At 38.7% G+C, this 8,719-nt stretch overlaps 1 pseudogene; it reads left to right on the top strand.

Annotated features, from left to right (window-relative positions):
• On the top strand, positions 1-8,022 carry LOC121397766 (annotated as a pseudogene).
• Positions 8,023-8,719: the final 697 nt, after the last annotated feature.

Raw genomic sequence — 8,719 nt, 5'->3', positions numbered from 1 at the left:
ATGGGGGTAAGAAAGGTAGAGTAAAAGCATGTGGCAAATACTTTTACGGAGAAATTATAAATCGTATGCAAAGACAATTTTATGATAGATATAACATTTTTTATTTTCTGGTGTCAGTATCTCTTTAAGGACGAAGGCTGCAAATGCTGTGCAAGCTGGTTATAGTGCATTTCTCTCTAAGTAAAATGGGTTATTCCAGACATTGTTCAGAAGAATAACATACTTTGATTAAAAGTTGATTGGAGAGGGGAAAACATATAAAGAAGTGCAGAAAATAATAGTATTCTCAGAAAAATTATGTGAAATGCTTTAAAATGAAGAAGAAAATGGATAGAACAATAGCCAAAATGGCAAAGACTCAGCTCCAGGAAGATCAAAAACGGTCTAAAGTTTCCTGTGAGTACTGTTACAATTAGAAGACGCCTATGTAAAGCCAAGCTATCTGCAAAGTTCCATTATTAAAAAAAAGACACACTGAAGAGGTTACAATTTGCCAAAAAACACATTGACTGGCCTAAAGAGAAATGGTGCAACATTTTGCATGGTAGCGCAAGTATCATGAAATGGGGATGTTTCTCACACTTTGGTGTTGGGCCTATTTGTTAGTTCTGTGATCCAAAGGAAAGCAAAATCTTGAAACATTTTTCAGTTTATACATTGAATGTTTGAGTTTGTAAAGAAGAATGCAGACGCTGCTATTTTTTTTAACAGTCTAATATTCCCTTTTTTTCACTTTCTGTAAAGAAATAACACAAATTTGATACATTTTTCTTCATGTTTTGATTTGGAATACAGGTAGAATGTGCAGTTCATAATGCATTTGCGTGCATGGAAATAAAAGCTATTATAAGAATAAACTACTGAAGGCGCTGCGCCTCTCTTGTTCACCCAGTTTCAACATATTATTCTGTAAAATAATTAAAGGTGTTTTTAATAAATGTTTTATGGTCCTTTTAGACAGAAGCCATAATTTGGGATTATTTTACTGAACTAAGATGTATGGAGGCAAGGACAGAGGAGTATGAAAACATCAAGTCACAGGTAGAGTCTTTATTTGGTATCCACTAAGCAACCAAATCATGGAGCACCAGGCAGCATTTGGGGTCATATAAAAAGTCCAAATTTATTGAGAATTCTCAATAAATGCTGCCTGATGCTCCATGATTTGGTTGCTTAGTGGATACAATATTCAGCGTGTTCTTCCGGAAACGCGTGCATTTGTCAGCACAGACGGCAAGGTCGGCATACAGTGTGTTCGGGTGAGTGCTCTCTATTATCAGAGTCTTTATATGGGTTTGGGAGTATTTCAAATTGAGGTCTAGTCTCTTGTCTGTTTTCCTCCATTATATTAGCTATTTCGGCATGTTCTTTTTCAGGTCCACCTACATTCGGCTGATCGCATTACGAATTTGTGCTGTTCCAACAGTGGGACCTTTATCAAAGTTGGATAGCACCTAGCAGGTTTGGAATATCTTGTGCCCAGGCCCGGATTTGCGGCAAGGCCGCATAGGCCCGGGCCTAGGGTGGCAAAAAATTAGGGGAGGCATGCCGCCCAGCCTCATTATGGGGACATGTGCGTCCCCATTCAATTACACCAGCAGCGCCGGCATTTTTTTGCCGGCGCGCTGGGAAGGGGATGTGTAGGCGGGCGCTAGGACCGCGCGGCCGCCTGGTCGGACCGCGCGGCCTAGGGGCGGCCCACAAAGAAATCCAGCACTGCTTGTGCCCCTGAATACACCTAAACTTTAAGCGTGGTACATAGCCAAGCTCCCAGTACTCCTTTTTCAGATGTTGTGCTGTGTTGTCATTTGTGAGGATCTTGTCAAGGAGGTAGTAACACATTTGTATGCAAAGTACCCTTGGGGAAGTATAATAATTTGCCTATACAGTACTTAGAATTAATTTCTACTGAGTGACTGTGTATCAAAGCATCAGACTGGGGGTCTTCAACCACTTATTTTGATGCTGAGAAGATGGATGGAGGCATTGTTGGCACTGATGGATGAGTGTTGCTATGCCAAATGCAGACTTGTTATGAGCAATAATTCATCAGCCATCCACAGGATCTCATAGGGGCATCTAAACAGGGTCACAGGGTATTAATAAATCCCCATTCCCTCATAACAGAAACAATTTTCACCTGGCAGCGCAGAGGAGATTTATGGCCTTTCTTATTGCAGTTTTCAAAGAGAAGCAATTAGCTCAATTATACATTACTAAGGCATCAGAATGTGGCAGATGAAGCAGTTTGTGGAGCACATAATGTGATGCATAATGTCTGAAAGCAGGAGAAGGAAAAGCAGCAAACTGATGTAAAGGCTAAACATTAACACTACAGAGCAATAGTTTATAATTTTTAGCCTTCATAACACATTTTATGATATTATTAGGAGAATGGTGAAAGGGTGGGAATGTATCCAGAGGTATGGGAAATATCAAAAAGCAGAGATTGAGAAGTAGGATAAATAAAGGTATTTTTGACAAACAAATATTGATGACATTTAAGTAATGAGAACAGGTAACTATAAAAGACGTGAGAGCGAAAGAAAACAGGGTAAAGGAGATTTACAAAAGGGAGCAAAGTGTTACCTGAAATAAATTGCATTCAGGGGAGATTAGTTGCCACGGCTAAAGGTGATTTATTGTGGGGAGACAAATATCCTCGTCTGTCTTCACTCTTACTAACTGTATATAGGAATAGATTTCTAACGTGTGTGTTTACACTTGTTCTTTATAAATTGCAGGGGAAGCTGTGTATTGCTGATATATAACTCTTACTGCTATAGGTCCTCCTACATGTTGTGAAGAAAATTTTCCCGCAGTGTGAACTTATGTGGCTTATAGAAGAAGCAAAGAAAAACTTACCTCTGGAGCTGGACTTCCAAAATGAGGGTCGCAATGCAGAGAAAATGGCAGCAGTAGTCTCTAGTTTCTCCTTCCTGAGGAGCATCAGGGGCTTCAGGATTGCATTGTTTATATTTGTAGGGAGTTGTCTTATCCCCTATTTTATGTTAACCCAGATAAAGTAGGCATGGTTAGTTTTTATTATGCAAGTAGACTGTAGGTACCAGTATATTATAAGATAATATCTAGGAGCCAGGAAAGATTGTGAGCTCTAGATTAGCAGGGTGCATAAAATGGTATGGTTTCCATTTGTTTAAAGCAATATCAGTAAAAAAGGGGAAAATGTTTTATACCTGCACTGTCATTCATCTGCCCAGGGCCGGATTTACATAGCGGGTGCCCCTAGGCTTGCAGCTGTTCGTCGCCCTGTCCCCTCCCATTTATTCATGCATATATGCACATTTTCATTATAAGGTCTGGAGCAATGGGCATTGTAAAAAAAAGATTGTATTCCCCATGCATCCACAGTGTTTCTGAACCAGTGTGGATATGGTTGGGTGGCATGCTGCCCCCCTAAAATCTTGCCACCCTAGGCCCGGGACTTGGTGGCCTTTCCACAAATCCGGGCCTGCACCTGCCAGTACATTTATGCAATTGCCTCAAACTATGCTAATAGTATATCATACCAATTTTTGTTTGTGTACATACCACTGGAGTCTTACTTGTCGGATTGGTCGTTAAGGAAAGAAAAATCTTAACGTCTATGGTGACCTTAAGTAGTGAGACAAAGGTGGCATGCACACAGATAGAAATGGCATGTGCACAGACAAAAATTGGTTTGAGATACAATTAAATATGATAATTACAAGAAAAGATTATCACTTAAGAAAATGTACTTGCAAGGTGATATGATAACTGCTTACAAATCATGATAACTCATTACAAATCAGGGTATTAGAAACAAATCAGGGTATTAGAAACAAATAGCTAAAGATCTTTTTTTAAATGATAAATAAACAAAAGACAAGGGGTCATATAGCTTCCTTCTAAGATTTTCCTTGTAATCATGCTCATTACACTTTATGGCTTGGGAACAAGGGTATTCGTATGATGTAGGTCAGTGATCCCCAATCAGTAGCTCGTGAGCAACATGTTGCTCTCCAACCCCTTGGATGTTGCTCCAAGTTGCCTCAAAGCTTGGAGGGAAGTTTTGGTTTCATAAAAGCCAGGTGCACTGCCCAACAGAGCCTCAATGTAGATTGACAATCCACATAGGGGCTATCAAACAGGTAATCACAGCACTTATTCGGCACCCCAAGAACATTTTTCATGCTAGTGTTGCTCCCCAACTCCTTTTTTTTCTGAATGTTGCTCGCGGGTTCAAAAGGTTGGGGATCCCGGACGTAGGTCCTGCTGCTATAATAACCTTTGATCTTCTGGGGGTGCTAGGAAGTTCATTACTGTGCAGGAGAGAGCCTTCCGTAAACTGTTGCCACAAAATAGGAAGCATGGAAAGATCAAGAAATGCACTGTAAGCAGCATAGTTAAAGTTTGCTTTCACTGGAAACACAGGATGAAGCCATGAGTAGTATTCCCCTACTACACAGATTCACTCTTGCCTGTCAGAAAGTGAAGAGGTATTGATCACTCCAGGGAACCCATTTCCACTGCTTCAGAGTTCAATTGCAGTGACCGTTTCAACATTCCAGCAGTCACTTGCATTGCACATAGGCATCCCTTGCAAATTACTGGAGATACCTGCACTTACTGTACTTTCTTGCTGTGGCAAGCTTAAAAGGATGTGCTATGCTATGTACCCTCTACCATATTCATAATCCAGTGCAAGATGCAATGGGCACAAGAGCTCTCTGCAGTCTTGAGCAGCATAAATTACTCTTGCAATTGTACCCATGACTTTATGGCATGGTAGATATACTGTCTCATGTGTGTATATGATTACACACACATGCTTATATATATGTGTGTGTACATATATATATATATATATATATATATATATATATATATGTATATATAAATATATATATATATATATATAAATACACATACATACATACTCTTGACAGTTTTTTTTTAATGCTACTGGGAGATACACTGAAGGGTTTTATATGGTGGACAGCTTCTTTTCAACCCAAACTCACTATTTACCCCAGCATCTTTCATGTGTGCTTACCTTTTCTGTTATCCTGTCTAGCTGATGGACCCCAGTGGACACCTGAATATTTATATCCTTGTCATTAGTCCCTTGTTACAGTACAGGTATGGGATCCATTATCTGGAAACCTGTTATCAAGAAAGCACCAAATTATCGAAAGAACCTCTCCTGTAGACTCCATTTGATCCAAATAATCAAAATTTAAAAAAATTTTCTTTTTTCTCAGTGATTATAAAACAGTGCTTTGAACTTGATCCAAACTATGTTATAATTAATCCTTATTGGAAGCAAAACCAGCCTGTTGGGTTTATTTAATGTTTACATGATTTTCTAGTAGATTTGAGGTATGAAGATCCAAATTAAAGACCAGAAAACTCCAGTTCCCAAACATTCTGGGTTACAGGTCCCATACTTGTATATCTGTTCTTTCGCAAAACTCATTGAAGTCAATTTGCATTTTTACGCATGACAATTTTTCTCACTCCAAATGCATTAAAGTCAATGGGTGTTTTTTCTTATGGCGACTCTTTTTGTCCTAATTCATTCCTCTACTGCGGGTGACTAATCTCCCCGAACTGCCTTCCCACCGGCAAGAATACGAATCACCATCGGGATTGCTTTGGATTTACGTAGTTGCCTGAAGTTGAGGCAATTTGTTGCTGGGGACTAATCTCCCATTTTTTCTTATGGCTACTTTTTTGTCCTAATGCATTAAAGTCAATGGGTGTTTTTTCTTCTGGCAAATTTTTTTCTCCAAATGCATTAAAGTCAATGGCCGTTTTTTCTTATGGCAACTTTTTTTGTTCTAATGTATTAAAGTCAATGGGCGGTTTTTCTTATGGTGACTGTTTTGTCCAAATGTATCAAAGTCAATGGGTGTTTTTTCACAGCAAAATTTTCCGTTGCAAATTTTAGTGAAAAAATTCTGCAAATCTGCAAATTGCAGCAAATTGCTGCAAATCCATGGCTGGCGAATAAATACGCTTATCACTATTTCTGTTATGTTCTTCGTCTATGATCTCCATCCAAGGGCTCTATCTTCCTTTTTTCCTTGTACTACCTTGTAGCTTGGCTTCCATTCATATTTTTCTCTCCTGCAGCTCTACCTTCTCCATATATTACCTCCTCACTGGTCTTTAGTGCTCCTTTATCTACTGTGTACACAGACTCCTATTTGGTCTGTCGCATACATTTATATTTCACTATAATAACTTCTCATGTTTCTTTCTTGTATTGGTCTTGACATTGTTGCTTTCTTCAGATACCCATAATCTACTGGGAATTTACCACAAAACGTGTATTGGTGATGGAGTACAAGGAAGGAGGGCAGATCAATGACAGGATATATGCAGCGTAATCAAATTGATGTGAACCAGGTCGGTGTTTCCCTCCTGCTTTATAGTTGTCAGAGGGTTAACTAGTATCATGAAAAACAAGTGAGGAGGGTCCTAGTGTCACTAACTCAGTTTCCTGCAGAGCTATAATTAATACTGTAGAATTTGTATGTACTCTTACAATACTGTGCACCCCCCTGTGTGACTGGCAGCTTTGAAGGCATTGAGACAACCCTCTCTATTATCAGTACTTTAAATATTCACCCGATGAGTGCTGAAGAGTAATACATACGTCTCTTGGATTTATATGATGCTTGTTTCCACAAAAAAACAACTTATCCTTCCTTTAAATGTATTGAGTTTACTCTTGTTTGCAGCTCAGTCTCTATATCTCTATGGGTGATTGAAATATGAAACCAGACAGAGTAAAGAAAACAGGGGCACTGTAGTAAATACAATGTTCATGAAAAGCTGCACTATGCAATCTGCTTACAATATACATCGCAATAATTGTATGCTCATATACTGTACTACTGTGTAAATATGAATTGAAAGCAAATGGCATATAGAAAAATGTAGATGGAGCTAATAGCAGTCATTGACTAAAATGGGGCAAGTGCTGTGTTTTTTGTACTTTCCACATACAGATCTGTATACGTTTTTGAGCTTCTGGGCAATAACAATTTTTGTCTCTTTAGGGTGATAACACACACTCACAATTAAAATTGGCTACTGCAGGCAACAAAATGTCCTTTATTTCCTTCCCACCAGCGATGTGAATCGGTACGTTTACTTTTGAGCCGCATATGTTTCTACACTGTCGATTTGCATGTTAGTCAGTGTTTGCCCTTATCTCTTATGCTTTGTAAATAGATGGGTATTGTTTTGACTGTTTCTTTAATGTAGTTTACAGGGTTCAAAGTAATTGCACAGTTTCTAGTGGTCTGCATGAACAGGACTGAAACTATGGGTAGGCAGACGAAGCACGTGCCTCCGGAGCAAAGCAAATGGCAAATGTGTTATCTGGTAGGGTGCCATACAAAATAGTATTGCCTTAAGAAGTTATAGTACTTACACGGTGACATAGTAACTTGAAAAAAAGACATGTTCATCAAGTTCAACCCTTCATGTCTATATAAAATCTGCCTAACTGCTAGTTGATCCAAAGACTAAATTAAGGTGAAATACCAAGTCTATTACTTGTATAATATTTTTTGATTTTTATTGCACTGTGTTTCCTTTTTGCTGTTCAAATGCAATTTGTTCTATAAAGAAACTATCCCTTTATGGCATGACCATGCCTGCAAAGTGAAGATTAAAATAAAACAATTCATGCTGAATAGAAACAATGCCGAATTTTTGCACCCAACATAATCAATTTTACATTTAAATTGTGTTTAAGGGAGGTAAATCCTCTGTGGTTGCAAAGATGAGAGAAGTGATCCAGTCTGTTGCAGAGGCCCATGTCTGAAAGTGACCTGATCCAAATTTACCAGCTTTTGTTCTTGGGTATCTCATGCTTTGGGGAAGTTGTTCAATGAGATTATTTTGGTTCATGGATTTGTGCACTGTGATTCCCACCCAGGAAATGTCCATGTCCATCAGAACCCAGAGACTAGTGCCCCAGAAATAATTCTTTTGGATCGTGGCTTACATCAGGTACACTAGTGGTAGGGGAAGCTTGGGGGGGGGGGAGATGAATAGCAATATGGGAAGCTACAGAATAGTAAACTTGCTTCTGTGTTGAGATATATTTTTTTCAATACACACATTATTTTCAGACATGAATACAAAGTGTTTCTGTAATAACCCCATAGCGACGAACATATTCGAAAAGATTATCCCGCCTACTAGGGATAATTTATCTTATTTTAAAAATTAGCACAGATTTACCAAGCTGAAATTTTTTCTCTCTTCCACAAACATTTCTGCCTTTTTTACACTTTATTTTATTTTGCCTTACTCTCTCTCCCCCATTTATTTTCCAAACCAATGTCTATCCCCCCTTCCATCTTCTTTTTCCCTTACTCCCTCATTGTCTCATCCCAGTGTATTTGTTTGGCTGTCACACAACCACACTGTGCAGCTGCATTCAGGCAGCCTGTTCCTGATAACTTGTAATTAGTTGTTTCTGTAATGAGTGCCTTGTTCTGTGTAGGACATTCTTGTTTAACCAACTTAACCCTTTATTATTCTATAGCTTCTGATTGTCTGCCTGAACGTTCAGAATTCTATTAAAGGGGTGCATGTAACAGTTAAGGAGAGACATATATATTATCGTGTGTATTTTCTAGTACTGTATGTATGGATATATGAGCGTACTTTCGAGCTAGTGAGGGAGTGTGTGTGCAAGTCTCTATAAGAA

This window comes from Xenopus laevis, chromosome 8S (assembly GCF_017654675.1).
Source record: "Xenopus laevis strain J_2021 chromosome 8S, Xenopus_laevis_v10.1, whole genome shotgun sequence".
In the NCBI taxonomy this organism is placed as follows: domain Eukaryota; kingdom Metazoa; phylum Chordata; class Amphibia; order Anura; family Pipidae; genus Xenopus; species Xenopus laevis.
This window is presented reverse-complemented; position numbering and strand designations above follow the sequence as displayed.